Source organism: Myxine glutinosa, unplaced genomic scaffold (genome assembly GCF_964187855.1).
Source record: "Myxine glutinosa unplaced genomic scaffold, kmMyxGlut1.1 SCAFFOLD_161, whole genome shotgun sequence".
In the NCBI taxonomy this organism is placed as follows: domain Eukaryota; kingdom Metazoa; phylum Chordata; class Myxini; order Myxiniformes; family Myxinidae; genus Myxine; species Myxine glutinosa.
This window is the reverse complement of record NW_027616367.1, coordinates 562,824-579,680: the sequence shown is the minus strand read 5'-3', so window position 1 is coordinate 579,680 and position 16,857 is coordinate 562,824.

Genomic DNA, 16,857 nt, shown 5'->3' with positions numbered 1-16,857 from the left:
TTTGCACTTGTGTTAGTGTTGAAAAACCACTTTTCTCACTTGTGTTGGTGCAGGAAACCACTTTTGCACTTGTATTAGTGTGGAAAAACCACTTTTCGCACTTGTGTTAGTGTTGAAAAACCACTTTTCGCACTTGTGTTGGTGCAGGAAACCACTTTTGCACTTGTATTAGTGTGGAAAAAACACTTTTCGCACTTGTGTTAGTGTTGAAAAACCACTTTTCGCACTTGTGTTAGTGTTGAAAAACCACTTTTCGCACTTGTGTTAGTGTTGAAAAACACTTTTCGCACTTGTGTTAGTGTTGAAAAACCACTTTTCACACTTGTGTTAGTGTTGAAAAACCACTTTTCGCACTTGTGTTGTGCAGGAAACCACTTTTGCACTTGTATTAGTGTGGAAAAAACACTTTTCGCACTTGTGTTAGTGTTGAAAAACCACTTTTCGAACTTGTGTTAGTGTTGAAAAACCACTTTTCACATTTGTGTTGGTGCAGGAAACCACTTTTGCACTTGTATTAGTGTAGAAAAAACACTTTTTGCACTTGTGATAGTGTTGAAAAACCACTTTTCGCACTTGTGTTGGTGCAGGAAACCACTTTTGCACTTGTATTAGTGTGGAAAAAACACTTTTCGCACTTGTGTTGGTGCAGGAAACCACTTTTGCACTTGTATTAGTGTGGAAAAAACACTTTTTGCACTTGAGATAGTGTTGAAAAACCACTTTTCGCACTTGTGTTAGTGTTGAAAAACCACTTTTCGCACTTGTGTTGGTGCAGGAAACCACTTTTGCACTTGTATTAGTGTGGAAAAACCACTTTTCGCACTTGTGTTGTTGTTGAAAAACCACTTTTAGCACTTGTGTTAGTGTTGAAAAACCACTTTTCGCACTTGTGATAGTGTTGAAAAACCACTTTTCGCACTTGTGTTGGTGCAGGAAACCACTTTTGCACTTCTATTAGTGTGGAAAAAACACTTTTTGCACTTGAGATAGTGTTGAAAAACCACTTTTCGCACTTGTGTTAGTGTTGAAAAACCACTTTTCGCACTTGTGTTGGTGCAGGAAACCACTTTTGCACTTGTATTAGTGTGGAAAAACCACTTTTCGCACTTGTGTTGGTGCAGGAAACCACTTTTGCACTTGTATTAGTGTGGAAAAACCACTTTTCGCACTTGTGTTAGTGTTGAAAAACCACTTTTCGCACTTGTGTTAGTGTTGAAAAACCACTTTTCGCACTTGTGTGGTGCAGGAAACCACTTTTGCACTTGTATTAGTGTGGAAAAACCACTTTTCGCACTTGTGTTAGTGTTGAAAAACCACTTTTCGCACTTGTGATAGTGTTGAAAAACCACTTTTTGCACTTGTGTTAGTGTTGAAAAACCACTTTTCGCACTTGTGTTGGTGCAGGAAACCACTTTTGCACTTTTATTAGTGTGGAAAAACCACTTTTCGCACTTGTGTTAGTGTTGAAAAACCACTTTTCGCACTTGTGTTAGTGTTGAAAAACCACTTTTCACATTTGTGTTGGTGCAGGAAACCACTTTTGCACTTGTATTAGTGTAGAAAAAACACTTTTTGCACTTGTGATAGTGTTGAAAAACCACTTTTCGCACTTGTGTTGGTGCAGGAAACCACTTTTGCACTTGTATTAGTGTGGAAAAAACACTTTTCGCACTTGTGTTGGTGCAGGAAACCACTTTTGCACTTGTATTAGTGTGGAAAAAACACTTTTTGCACTTGAGATAGTGTTGAAAAACCACTTTTCGCACTTGTGTTAGTGTTGAAAAACCACTTTTCGCACTTGTGTTGGTGCAGGAAACCACTTTTGCACTTGTATTAGTGTGGAAAAACCACTTTTCGCACTTGTGTTGTTGTTGAAAAACCACTTTTAGCACTTGTGTTAGTGTTGAAAAACCACTTTTCGCACTTGTGATAGTGTTGAAAAACCACTTTTCGCACTTGTGTTGGTGCAGGAAACCACTTTTGCACTTCTATTAGTGTGGAAAAAACACTTTTTGCACTTGAGATAGTGTTGAAAAACCACTTTTCGCACTTGTGTTAGTGTTGAAAAACCACTTTTCGCACTTGTGTTGGTGCAGGAAACCACTTTTGCACTTGTATTAGTGTGGAAAAACCACTTTTCGCACTTGTGTTGGTGCAGGAAACCACTTTTGCACTTGTATTAGTGTGGAAAAACCACTTTTCGCACTTGTGTTAGTGTTGAAAAACCACTTTTCGCACTTGTGTTAGTGTTGAAAAACCACTTTTCGCACTTGTGTGGTGCAGGAAACCACTTTTGCACTTGTATTAGTGTGGAAAAACCACTTTTCGCACTTGTGTTAGTGTTGAAAAACCACTTTTCGCACTTGTGATAGTGTTGAAAAACCACTTTTTGCACTTGTGTTAGTGTTGAAAAACCACTTTTCGCACTTGTGTTGGTGCAGGAAACCACTTTTGCACTTGTATTAGTGTGGAAAAACCACTTTTCGCACTTGTGTTAGTGTTGAAAAACCACTTTTCGCACTTGTGTTAGTGTTGAAAAACCATTTTTCGCACTTGTATTGGTGCAGGAAACCACTTTTGCACTTGTATTAGTGTGGAAAAACCACTTTTCACACTTGTGTTAGTGTTGAAAGACCACTTTTCGCACTTGTGTTAGTATTGAAAAACCACTTTTCGCACTTGTGTTGGTGCAGGAAACCACTTTTGCACTTGTATTAGTGTGGAAAAAACACTTTTTGCACTTGTGATAGTGTTGAAAAACCACTTTTTGCACTTGTGTTAGTGTTGAAAAACCACTTTTCTCACTTGTGTTGGTGCAGGAAACCACTTTTGCACTTGTATTAGTGTGGAAAAACCACTTTTCGCACTTGTGTTAGTGTTGAAAAACCACTTTTCGCACTTGTGTTGGTGCAGGAAACCACTTTTGCACTTGTATTAGTGTGGAAAAAACACTTTTCGCACTTGTGTTAGTGTTGAAAAACCACTTTTCGCACTTGTGTTAGTGTTGAAAAACCACTTTTCGCACTTGTGTTAGTGTTGAAAAACACTTTTCGCACTTGTGTTAGTGTTGAAAAACCACTTTTCACACTTGTGTTAGTGTTGAAAAACCACTTTTCGCACTTGTGTTGTGCAGGAAACCACTTTTGCACTTGTATTAGTGTGGAAAAAACACTTTTCGCACTTGTGTTAGTGTTGAAAAACCACTTTTCGCACCTGTGTTAGTGTTGAAAAACCACTTTTCGCACTTGTGTTGGTGCAGGAAACCACTTTTGCACTTGTATTAGTGTGGAAAAACCACTTTTCGCACTTGTGTTAGTGTTGAAAAACCACTTTTCGCACTTGTGTTAGTGTTGAAAAACCACTTTTCGAACTTGTGTTAGTGTTGAAAAACCACTTTTCACATTTGTGTTGGTGCAGGAAACCACTTTTGCACTTGTATTAGTGTAGAAAAAACACTTTTTGCACTTGTGATAGTGTTGAAAAACCACTTTTCGCACTTGTGTTGGTGCAGGAAACAACTTTTGCACTTGAATTAGTGTGGAAAAAACCACTTTTCGCACTTGTGTAAATGTTGAAAAACCACTTTTCGCACTTGTGTTAGTGTTGAAAAACCACTTTTCGCACTTGTGTTGGTGCAGGAAACCACTTTTGCACTTGTATTAGTGTGGAAAAAACCACTTTTCGCACTTGTGTTAGTGTTGAGAAAACACTTTTCGCACTTGTGTTAGTGTTGAAAAACCACTTTTCGCACTTGTGTTAGTGTTGAAAAACCACTTTTCGCACTTGTGTTGGTGCAGGAAACCACTTTTGCACTTGTATTAGTGTGGAAAAAACACTTTTTGCATCTGTGATAGTGTTGAAAAACCACTTTTCGCACTTGTGTTGGTGCAGGAAACCACTTTTGCACTTGTATTAGTGTGGAAAAACCACTTTTCGCACTTGTGTTAGTGTTGAAAACCACTTTTCGCACTTGTGTTAGTGTTGAAAAACCACTTTTCGCACATGTGTTGGTGCCGGAAACCACTTTTGCACTCGTATTAGTGTGGAAAAACCACTTTTCGCACTTGTGTTAGTGTTGAAAAACCACTTTTCGCACTTGTGTTGGTGCAGGAAACCACTTTTGCACTTGTATTAGTGTGGAAAACCCCTTTTCGCACTTGTGTTAGTGTTGAAAAACCACTTTTCGCACTTGTGTTGGTGCAGGAAACCATTTTTGCACTTGTATTAGTGAAGAAAAAACACTTTTTGCACTTGTGTTAGTGTTGAAAAACCACTTTTCGCACTTGTATTAGTGTGGAAAAAACACTTTTTGCACTTGTATTAGTGTGGAAAAAACACTTTTCGCACTTGTGTTAGTGTTGAAAAACCACTTTTCGAACTTGTGTTAGTGTTGAAAAACCACTTTTCACATTTGTGTTGGTGCAGGAAACCACTTTTGCACTTGTATTAGTGTAGAAAAAACACTTTTTGCACTTGTGATAGTGTTGAAAAACCACTTTTCGCACTTGTGTTGGTGCAGGAAACCACTTTTGCACTTGTATTAGTGTGGAAAAAACACTTTTCGCACTTGTGTTGGTGCAGGAAACCACTTTTGCACTTGTATTAGTGTGGAAAAAACACTTTTTGCACTTGAGATAGTGTTGAAAAACCACTTTTCGCACTTGTGTTAGTGTTGAAAAACCACTTTTCGCACTTGTGTTGGTGCAGGAAACCACTTTTGCACTTGTATTAGTGTGGAAAAACCACTTTTCGCACTTGTGTTGTTGTTGAAAAACCACTTTTAGCACTTGTGTTAGTGTTGAAAAACCACTTTTCGCACTTGTGATAGTGTTGAAAAACCACTTTTCGCACTTGTGTTGGTGCAGGAAACCACTTTTGCACTTGTATTAGTGTGGAAAAAACACTTTTTGCACTTGAGATAGTGTTGAAAAACCACTTTTCGCACTTGTGTTAGTGTTGAAAAACCACTTTTCGCACTTGTGTTGGTGCAGGAAACCACTTTTGCACTTGTATTAGTGTGGAAAAACCACTTTTCGCACTTGTGTTGTTGTTGAAAAACCACTTTTCGCACCTGTGTTAGTGTTGAAAAACCACTTTTCGCACTTGTGATAGTGTTGAAAAACCACTTTTCGCACTTGTGTTAGTTTTGAAAAACCACTTTTCGCACTTGTGTTAGTGTTGAAAAACCACTTTTCGCACTTGTGTTGGTGCAGGAAACCACTTTTGCACTTGTATTAGTGTGGAAAAACCACTTTTCGCACTTGTGTTAGTGTTGAAAAACCACTTTTCGCACTTGTGTTAGTGTTGAAAAACCACTTTTCGCACTTGTGTGGTGCAGGAAACCACTTTTGCACTTGTATTAGTGTGGAAAAACCACTTTTCGCACTTGTGTTAGTGTTGAAAAACCACTTTTCGCACTTGTGATAGTGTTGAAAAACCACTTTTTGCACTTGTGTTAGTGTTGAAAAACCACTTTTCGCACTTGTGTTGGTGCAGGAAACCACTTTTGCACTTGTATTAGTTTGGAAAAACCACTTTTCGCACTTGTGTTAGTGTTGAAAAACCACTTTTCGCACTTGTGTTAGTGTTGAAAAACCACTTTTCGCACTTGTATTGGTGCAGGAAACCACTTTTGCACTTGTATTAGTGTGGAAAAACCACTTTTCACACTTGTGTTAGTGTTGAAAGACCACTTTTCGCACTTGTGTTAGTATTGAAAAACCACTTTTCGCACTTGTGTTGGTGCAGGAAACCACTTTTGCACTTGTATTAGTGTGGAAAAAACACTTTTTGCACTTGTGATAGTGTTGAAAAACCACTTTTTGCACTTGTGTTAGTGTTGAAAAACCACTTTTCTCACTTGTGTTGGTGCAGGAAACCACTTTTGCACTTGTATTAGTGTGGAAAAACCACTTTTCGCACTTGTGTTAGTGTTGAAAAACCACTTTTCGCACTTGTGTTGGTGCAGGAAACCACTTTTGCACTTGTATTAGTGTGGAAAAAACACTTTTCGCACTTGTGTTAGTGTTGAAAAACCACTTTTCGCACTTGTGTTAGTGTTGAAAAACCACTTTTCGCACTTGTGTTAGTGTTGAAAAACACTTTTCGCACTTGTGTTAGTGTTGAAAAACCACTTTTCACACTTGTGTTAGTGTTGAAAAACCACTTTTCGCACTTGTGTTGTGCAGGAAACCACTTTTGCACTTGTATTAGTGTGGAAAAAACACTTTTCGCACTTGTGTTAGTGTTGAAAAACCACTTTTCGCACCTGTGTTAGTGTTGAAAAACCACTTTTCGCACTTGTGTTGGTGCAGGAAACCACTTTTGCACTTGTATTAGTGTGGAAAAACCACTTTTCGCACTTGTGTTAGTGTTGAAAAACCACTTTTCGCACTTGTGTTAGTGTTGAAAAACTACTTTTCGAACTTGTGTTAGTGTTGAAAAACCACTTTCACATTTGTGTTGGTGCAGGAAACCACTTTTGCACTTGTATTAGTGTAGAAAAAACACTTTTTGCACTTGTGATAGTGTTGAAAAACCACTTTTCGCACTTGTGTTGGTGCAGGAAACAACTTTTGCACTTGTATTAGTGTGGAAAAAACCACTTTTCGCACTTGTGTAAATGTTGAAAAACCACTTTTCGCACTTGTGTTAGTGTTGAAAAACCACTTTTCGCACTTGTGTTGGTGCAGGAAACCACTTTTGCACTTGTATTAGTGTGGAAAAAACCACTTTTCGCACTTGTGTTAGTGTTGAGAAAACACTTTTTGCACTTGTGTTAGTGTTGAAAAACCACTTTTCGCACTTGTGTTAGTGTTGAAAACCACTTTTCGCACTTGTGTTGGTGCAGGAAACCACTTTTGCACTTGTATTAGTGTGGAAAAAACACTTTTTGCATTTGTGATAGTGTTGAAAAACCACTTTTCGCACTTGTGTTGGTGCAGGAAACCACTTTTGCACTTGTATTAGTGTGGAAAAACCACTTTTCGCACTTGTGTTAGTGTTGAAAACCACTTTTCGCACTTGTGTTAGTGTTGAAAAACCACTTTTCGCACATGTGTTGGTGCCGGAAACCACTTTTGCACTCGTATTAGTGTGGAAAAACCACTTTTCGCACTTGTGTTAGTGTTGAAAAACCACTTTTCGCACTTGTGTTGGTGCAGGAAACCACTTTTGCACTTGTATTAGTGTGGAAAAACCCCTTTTCGCACTTGTGTTAGTGTTGAAAAACCACTTTTCGCACTTGTGTTGGTGCAGGAAACCATTTTTGCACTTGTATTAGTGAAGAAAAAACACTTTTTGCACTTGTGTTAGTGTTGAAAAACCACTTTTCGCACTTGTATTAGTGTGGAAAAAACACTTTTTGCACTTGTATTAGTGTAGAAAAAACACTTTTTGCACTGGTGATAGTGTTGAAAAACCACTTTTCGCACTTGTGTTGGTGCAGGAAACCACTTTTGCACTTGTATTAGTGTGGAAAAAACACTTTTTGCACTTGTGATAGTGTTGAAAAACCACTTTTTGCACTTGTGTTAGTGTTGAAAAACCACTTTTCTCACGTGTTGGTGCAGGAAACCACTTTTGCACTTGTATTAGTGTGGAAAAAACACTTTTTGCACTTGTGATAGTGTTGAAAAACCACTTTTTGCACTTGTGTTAGTGTTGAAAAACCACTTTTCTCACGTGTTGGTGCAGGAAACCACTTTTGCACTTGTATTCGTGTGGAAAAACCACTTTTCGCACTTGTGTTAGTGTTGAAAAACCACTTTTCGCACTTGTGTTGGTGCAGGAAACCACTTTTGCACTTGTATTAGTGTGGAAAAAACACTTTTCGCACTTGTGTTAGTGTTGAAAAACCACTTTTCGCACTTGTGTTGGTGCAGGAAACCACTTTTGCACTTGTATTAGTGTGGAAAAAACACTTTTCGCACTTGCGTTAGTGTTGAAAAACCACTTTTCGCACTTGTGTTGGTGCAGGAAACCACTTTTGCACTTGTATTAGTGTGGAAAAACCACTTTTCGCACTTGTGTTAGTGTTGAAAAACCACTTTTCGCACTTGTGTTGGTGCAGGAAACCACTTCTGCACTTGTGATAGTGTTGAAAAACCACTTTTCGCACTTGTGTTAGTGTGTGAAAAACCACTTTTCGCACTTGTGTTGGTGCAGGAAACCACTTTTGCACTTGTATTAGTGTGGAAAAAACACTTTTTGCACTTGTGATAGTGTTGAAAAACCACTTTTCGCACTTGTATTAGTGTGGAAAAACCACTTTTCGCACTTGTGTTAGTGTTGAAAAACCACTTTTCGCACTTGTGTTAGTGTTGAAAAACCACTTTTCGCACTTGTGATAGTGTTGAAAAACCACTTTTTGCACTTGTGTTAGTGTTGAAAAACCACTTTTCGCACTTGTGTTGGTGCAGGAAACCACTTTTGCACTTGTATTAGTGTGGAAAAAACACTTTTTGCACTTGTGATAGTGTTGAAAAACCACTTTTTGCACTTGTATTAGTGTGGAAAAACCACTTTTCGCACTTGTGTTAGTGTTGAAAAACCACTTTTCGCACTTGTGTTAGTGTTTAAAAACCACTTTTGCACTTGTATTAGTGTGGAAAAACCACTTTTCGCAGTTGTGTTGGTGCAGGAAACCACTTTGGCACTTGTGTTAGTTTTGAAAAACCACTTTTCGCACTTGTGTTAGTGTTGAAAAACCACTTTTCGCACTTGTGTTAGTGTTGAAAAACCACTTTTCGCACTTGTGTTAGTGTTGAAAAACCACTTTTCGCACTTGTGTTGGTGCAGGAAACCACTTTTGCACTTGTATTAGTGTGGAAAAAACACTTTTTGCACTTGAGATAGTGTTGAAAAACCACTTTTCGCACTTGTGTTAGTGTTGAAAAACCACTTATCGCACTTGTGTTGGTGCAGGAAACCACTTTTGCACTTGTATTAGTGTGGAAAAACCACTTTTCGCACTTGTGTTGTTGTTGAAAAACCACTTTTCGCACTTGTGTTAGTGTTGAAAAACCACTTTTCGCACTTGTGATAGTGTTGAAAAACCACTTTTCGCACTTGTGATAGTGTTGAAAAACCACTTTTCGCACTTGTGTTAGTTTTGAAAAACCACTTTTCGCACTTGTGTTAGTGTTGAAAAACCACTTTTCGCACTTGTGTTGGTGCAGGAAACCACTTTTGCACTTGTATTAGTGTGGAAAAACCACTTTTTGCACTTGTATTAGTGTTGAAAAACCACTTTTCGCATTTGTGTTGGTGCAGGAAACCACTTTTGCACTTGTATTAGTGTGGAAAAACCACTTTTCGCACTTGTGTTAGTGTTGAAAAACCACTTTTCGCACTTGTGATAGTGTTGAAAAACCACTTTTTGCACTTGTGTTAGTGTTGAAAACCACTTTTCGCACTTGTGTTGGTGCAGGAAACCACTTTTGCACTTGTATTAGTGTGGAAAAACCACTTTTCGCACTTGTGTTAGTGTTGAAAAACCACTTTTCGCACTTGTGTTAGTGTTGAAAAACCACTTTTCGCACTTGTATTGGTGCAGGAAACCACTTTTGCACTTGTATTAGTGTGGAAAAAGCACTTTTCACACTTGTGTTAGTGTTGAAAGACCACTTTTCGCACTTGTGTTAGTATTGAAAAACCACTTTTCGCACTTGTGTTGGTGCAGGAAACCACTTTTGCACTTGTATTAGTGTGGAAAAAACACTTTTTGCACTTGTGATAGTGTTGAAAAACCACTTTTTGCACTTGGGTTAGTGTTGAAAAACCACTTTTCTCACTTGTGTTGGTGCAGGAAACCACTTTTGCACTTGTATTAGTGTGGAAAAACCACTTTTCGCACTTGTGTTAGTGTTGAAAAACCACTTTTCGCACTTGTGTTGGTGCAGGAAACCACTTTTGCACTTGTATTAGTGTGGAAAAAACACTTTTCGCACTTGTGTTAGTGTTGAAAAACCACTTTTCGCACTTGTGTTAGTGTTGAAAAACCACTTTTCGCACTTGTGTTAGTGTTGAAAAACACTTTTCGCACTTGTGTTAGTGTTGAAAAACCACTTTTCACACTTGTGTTAGTGTTGAAAAACCACTTTTCGCACTTGTGTTGTGCAGGAAACCACTTTTGCACTTGTAGTAGTGTGGAAAACCACTTTTCGCACCTGTGTTAGTGTTGAAAAACCACTTTTCGCACTTGTGTTGGTGCAGGAAACCACTTTTGCACTTGTATTAGTGTGGAAAAACCACTTTTTGCAGTTGTGTTAGTGTTGAAAAACCACTTTTCGCACTTGTGTTGGTGCAGGAAACCACTTTTGCACTTGTATTAGTGTTGAAAAACCACTTTTCGCACTTGTGTTAGTGTTGAAAAACACTTTTCGCACTTGTGTTAGTGTTGAAAAACCACTTTTCGCACTTGTGTTAGTGTTGAAAAACACTTTTCGCACTTGTGTTAGTGTTGAAAAACCACTTTTCACACTTGTGTTAGTGTTGAAAAACCACTTTTCGCACTTGTGTTGTGCAGGAAACCACTTTTGCACTTGTATTAGTGTGGAAAAACCACTTTTCGCACCTGTGTTAGTGTTGAAAAACCACTTTTCGCACTTGTGTTGGTGCAGGAAACCACTTTTGCACTTGTATTAGTGTGGAAAAACCACTTTTCGCAGTTGTGTTGGTGCAGGAAACCACTTTGGCACTTGTGTTTAAAAACCACTTTTGCACTTGTATTAGTGTGGAAAAACCACTTTTCGCAGTTGTGTTGGTGCAGGAAACCACTTTGGCACTTGTGTTAGTTTTGAAAAACCACTTTTCGCACTTGTGTTAGTGTTGAAAAACCACTTTTAGCACTTGTGTTAGTGTTGAAAAACCACTTTTCGCACTTGTGTTAGTGTTGAAAAACCACTTTTCGCACTTGTGTTGGTGCAGGAAACCACTTTTGCACTTGTATTAGTGTGGAAAAAACACTTTTTGCACTTGAGATAGTGTTGAAAAACCACTTTTCGCACTTGTGTTAGTGTTGAAAAACCACTTTTTGCACATGTGTTGGTGCAGGAAACCATTTTTGCACTTGTATTAGTGTGGAAAAACCACTTTTCGCACTTGTGTTGTTGTTGAAAAACCACTTTTCGCACTTGTGTTAGTGTTGAAAAACCACTTTTCGCAATTGTGGTAGTGTTGAAAAACCACTTTTTGCACTTGTGTTAGTTTTGAAAAACCACTTTTCGCACTTGTGTTAGTGTTGAAAAACCACTTTTCGCACTTGTGTTGGTGCAGGAAACCACTTTTGCACTTGTATTAGTGTGGAAAAACCACTTTTCGCACTTGTGTTAGTGTTGAAAAACCACTTTTCGCACTTGTGTTATTGTTGAAAAACCACTTTTCGCACTTGTGTTGGTGCAGGAAACCACTTTTGCACTTGTATTAGTGTGGAAAAACCACTTTTCGCACTTGTGTTAGTGTTGAAAAACCACTTTTCGCACTTGTGATAGTGTTGAAAAACCACTTTTTGCACTTGTGTTAGTGTTGAAAAACCACTTTTCGCACTTGTGTTGGTGCAGGAAACCACTTTTGCACTTGTATTAGTGTGGAAAAAACACTTTTCGCACTTGTGTTAGTGTTGAAAAACCACTTTTCGCACTTGTGTTAGTGTTGAAAAACCACTTTTCGCACTTGTGTTAGTGTTGAAAAACCACTTTTCACACTTGTGTTAGTGTTGAAAAACCACTTTTCGCACTTGTGTTGTGCAGGAAACCACTTTTGCACTTGTATTAGTGTGGAAAAAACACTTTTCGCACTTGTGTTAGTGTTGAAAAACCACTTTTCGCACCTGTGTTAGTGTTGAAAAACCACTTTTCGCACTTGTGTTGGTGCAGGAAACCACTTTTGCACTTGTATTAGTGTGGAAAAACCACTTTTCGCACTTGTGTTAGTGTTGAAAAACCACTTTTCGCACTGTGTTAGTGTTGAAAAACCACTTTTCGAACTTGTGTTAGTGTTGAAAAACCACTTTTCACATTTGTGTTGGTGCAGGAAACCACTTTTGCACTTGTATTAGTGTAGAAAAAACACTTTTTGCACTTGTGATAGTGTTGAAAAACCACTTTTCGCACTTGTGTTGGTGCAGGAAACCACTTTTGCACTTGTATTAGTGTGGAAAAAACACTTTTCGCACTTGTGTTGGTGCAGGAAACCACTTTTGCACTTGTATTAGTGTGGAAAAAACACTTTTTGCACTTGAGATAGTGTTGAAAAACCACTTTTCGCACTTGTGTTAGTGTTGAAAAACCACTTTTCGCACTTGTGTTGGTGCAGGAAACCACTTTTGCACTTGTATTAGTGTGGAAAAACCACTTTTCGCACTTGTGTTGTTGTTGAAAAACCACTTTTCGCACTTGTGTTAGTGTTGAAAAACCACTTTTCGCACTTGTGATAGTGTTGAAAAACCACTTTTCGCACTTGTGTTGGTGCAGGAAACCACTTTTGCACTTGTATTAGTGTGGAAAAAACACTTTTTGCACTTGAGATAGTGTTGAAAAACCACTTTTCGCACTTGTGTTAGTGTTGAAAAACCACTTTTCGCACTTGTGTTGGTGCAGGAAACCACTTTTGCACTTGTATTAGTGTGGAAAAACCACTTTTCGCACTTGTGTTGTTGAAAAACCACTTTTCGCACTTGTGTTAGTGTTGAAAAACCACTTTTCGCACTTGTGATAGTGTTGAAAAACCACTTTTCGCACTTGTGTTAGTTTTGAAAAACCACTTTTCGCACTTGTGTTAGTGTTGAAAAACCACTTTTCGCACTTGTGTTGGTGCAGGAAACCACTTTTGCACTTGTATTAGTGTGGAAAAACCACTTTTCGCACTTGTGTTAGTGTTGAAAAACCACTTTTCGCACTTGTGTTAGTGTTGAAAAACCACTTTTCGCACTTGTGTGGTGCAGGAAACCACTTTTGCACTTGTATTAGTGTGGAAAAACCACTTTTCGCACTTGTGTTAGTGTTGAAAAACCACTTTTCGCACTTGTGATAGTGTTGAAAAACCACTTTTTGCACTTGTGTTAGTGTTGAAAAACCACTTTTCGCACTTGTGTTGGTGCAGGAAACCACTTTTGCACTTGTATTAGTGTGGAAAAACCACTTTTCGCACTTGTGTTAGTGTTGAAAAACCACTTTTCGCACTTGTGTTAGTGTTGAAAAACCACTTTTCGCACTTGTATTGGTGCAGGAAACCACTTTTGCACTTGTATTAGTGTGGAAAAACCACTTTTCACTTGTGTTAGTGTTGAAAGACCACTTTTCGCACTTGTGTTAGTATTGAAAAACCACTTTTCGCACTTGTGTTGGTGCAGGAAACCACTTTTGCACTTGTATTAGTGTGGAAAAAACACTTTTTGCACTTGTGATAGTGTTGAAAAACCACTTTTTGCACTTGTGTTAGTGTTGAAAAACCACTTTTCTCACTTGTGTTGGTGCAGGAAACCACTTTTGTACTTGTATTAGTGTGGAAAAACCACTTTTCGCACTTGTGTTAGTGTTGAAAACCACTTTTCGCACTTGTGTTGGTGCAGGAAACCACTTTTGCACTTGTATTAGTGTGGAAAAAACACTTTTCGCACTTGTGTTAGTGTTGAAAAACCACTTTTCGCACTTGTGTTAGTGTTGAAAAACCACTTTTCGCACTTGTGTTAGTGTTGAAAAACACTTTTCGCACTTGTGTTAGTGTTGAAAAACCACTTTTCACACTTGTGTTAGTGTTGAAAAACCACTTTTCGCACTTGTGTTGTGCAGGAAACCACTTTTCGCACTTGTGTTAGTGTTGAAAAACCACTTTTCGCACCTGTGTTAGTGTTGAAAAACCACTTTTCGCACTTGTGTTGGTGTAGGAAACCACTTTTGCACTTGTATTAGTGTGGAAAAACCACTTTTCGCACTTGTGTTAGTGTTGAAAAACCACTTTTCGCACTTGTGTTAGTGTTGAAAAACCACTTTTCGAACTTGTGTTAGTGTTGAAAAACCACTTTTCACATTTGTGTTGGTGCAGGAAACCACTTTTGCACTTGTATTAGTGTAGAAAAAACACTTTTTGCACTTGTGATAGTGTTGAAAAACCACTTTTCGCACTTGTGTTGGTGCAGGAAACCACTTTTGCACTTGTATTAGTGTGGAAAAAACACTTTTCGCACTTGTGTTGGTGCAGGAAACCACTTTTGCACTTGTATTAGTGTGGAAAAACCACTTTTCGCACTTGTGTTGTTGAAAAACCACTTTTAGCACTTGTGTTAGTGTTGAAAAACCACTTTTCGCACTTGTGATAGTGTTGAAAAACCACTTTTCGCACTTGTGTTGGTGCAGGAAACCACTTTTGCACTTGTATTAGTGTGGAAAAAACACTTTTTGCACTTGAGATAGTGTTGAAAAACCACTTTTCGCACTTGTGTTAGTGTTGAAAAACCACTTTTCGCACTTGTGTTGGTGCAGGAAACCACTTTTGCACTTGTATTAGTGTGGGAAAACCACTTTTCGCACTTGTGTTGTTGTTGAAAAACCACTTTTCGCACTTGTGTTAGTGTTGAAAAACCACTTTTCGCACTTGTGATAGTGTTGAAAAACCACTTTTCACATTTGTGTTGGTGCAGGAAACCACTTTTGCACTTGTATTAGTGTAGAAAAAACACTTTTTGCACTTGTGATAGTGTTGAAAAACCACTTTTCGCACTTGTGTTGGTGCAGGAAACAACTTTTGCACTTGTATTAGTGTGGAAAAAACCACTTTTCGCACTTGTGTAAATGTTGAAAAACCACTTTTCGCACTTGTGTTAGTGTTGAAAAACCACTTTTCGCACTTGTGTTGGTGCAGGAAACCACTTTTGCACTTGTATTAGTGTGGAAAAAACCACTTTTCGCACTTGTGTTAGTGTTGAGAAAACACTTTTCGCACTTGTGTTAGTGTTGAAAAACCACTTTTCGCACTTGTGTTAGTGTTGAAAAACCACTTTTCGCACTTGTGTTGGTGCAGGAAACCACTTTTGCACTTGTATTAGTGTGGAAAAAACACTTTTTGCATTTGTGATAGTGTTGAAAAACCACTTTTCGCACTTGTGTTGGTGCAGGAAACCACTTTTGCACTTGTATTAGTGTGGAAAAACCACTTTTCGCACTTGTGTTAGTGTTGAAAACCACTTTTCGCACTTGTGTTAGTGTTGAAAAACCACTTTTCGCACATGTGTTGGTGCCGGAAACCACTTTTGCACTCGTATTAGTGTGGAAAAACCACTTTTCGCACTTGTGTTAGTGTTGAAAAACCACTTTTCGCACTTGTGTTGGTGCAGGAAACCACTTTTGCACTTGTATTAGTGTGGAAAAACCACTTTTCGCACTTGTGTTGGTGCAGGAAACCACTTTTGCACTTGTATTAGTGTGGAAAAAACACTTTTCGCACTTGTGTTGGTGCAGGAAACCACTTTTGCACTTGTATTAGTGTGGAAAAAACACTTTTTGCACTTGAGATAGTGTTGAAAAACCACTTTTCGCACTTGTGTTAGTGTTGAAAAACCACTTTTCGCACTTGTGTTGGTGCAGGAAACCACTTTTGCACTTGTATTAGTGTGGAAAAACCACTTTTCGCACTTGTGTTGTTGAAAAACCACTTTTCGCACTTGTGTTAGTGTTGAAAAACCACTTTTCGCACTTGTGATAGTGTTGAAAAACCACTTTTCGCACTTGTGTTAGTTTTGAAAAACCACTTTTCGCACTTGTGTTGGTGCAGGAAACCACTTTTGCACTTGTATTAGTGTGGAAAAACCACTTTTCGCACTTGTGTTAGTGTTGAAAAACCACTTTTCGCACTTGTGTTAGTGTTGAAAAACCACTTTTCGCACTTGTGTGGTGCAGGAAACCACTTTTGCACTTGTATTAGTGTGGAAAAACCACTTTTCGCACTTGTGTTAGTGTTGAAAAACCACTTTTCGCACTTGTGATAGTGTTGAAAAACCACTTTTTGCACTTGTGTTAGTGTTGAAAAACCACTTTTCGCACTTGTGTTGGTGCAGGAAACCACTTTTGCACTTGTATTAGTGTGGAAAAACCACTTTTCGCACTTGTGTTAGTGTTGAAAAACCACTTTTCGCACTTGTGTTAGTGTTGAAAAACCACTTTTCGCACTTGTATTGGTGCAGGAAACCACTTTTGCACTTGTATTAGTGTGGAAAAACCACTTTTCACACTTGTGTTAGTGTTGAAAAACCACTTTTCGCACTTGTGTTAGTGTTGAAAAACCACTTTTCGCACTTGTGTTGTGCAGGAAACCACTTTTGCACTTGTATTAGTGTGGAAAAAACACTTTTCGCACTTGTGTTAGTGTTGAAAAACCACTTTTCGCACCTGTGTTAGTGTTGAAAAACCACTTTTCGCACTTGTGTTGGTGTAGGAAACCACTTTTGCACTTGTATTAGTGTGGAAAAACCACTTTTCGCACTTGTGTTAGTGTTGAAAAACCACTTTTCGCACTTGTGTTATTGTTGAAAAACCACTTTTCGAACTTGTGTTAGTGTTGAAAAACCACTTTTCACATTTGTGTTGGTGCAGGAAACCACTTTTGCACTTGTATTAGTGTAGAAAAAACACTTTTTGCACTTGTGATAGTGTTGAAAAACCACTTTTCGCACTTGTGTTGGTGCAGGAAACCACTTTTGCACTTGTATTAGTGTGGAAAAAACACTTCGCACTTGTGTTGGTGCAGGAAACCACTTTTGCACTTGTATTAGTGTGGAAAAAACACTTTTTGCACTTGAGATAGTGTTGAAAAACCACTTTTCGCACTTGTGTTAGTGTTGAAAAACCACTTTTCGCACTTGTG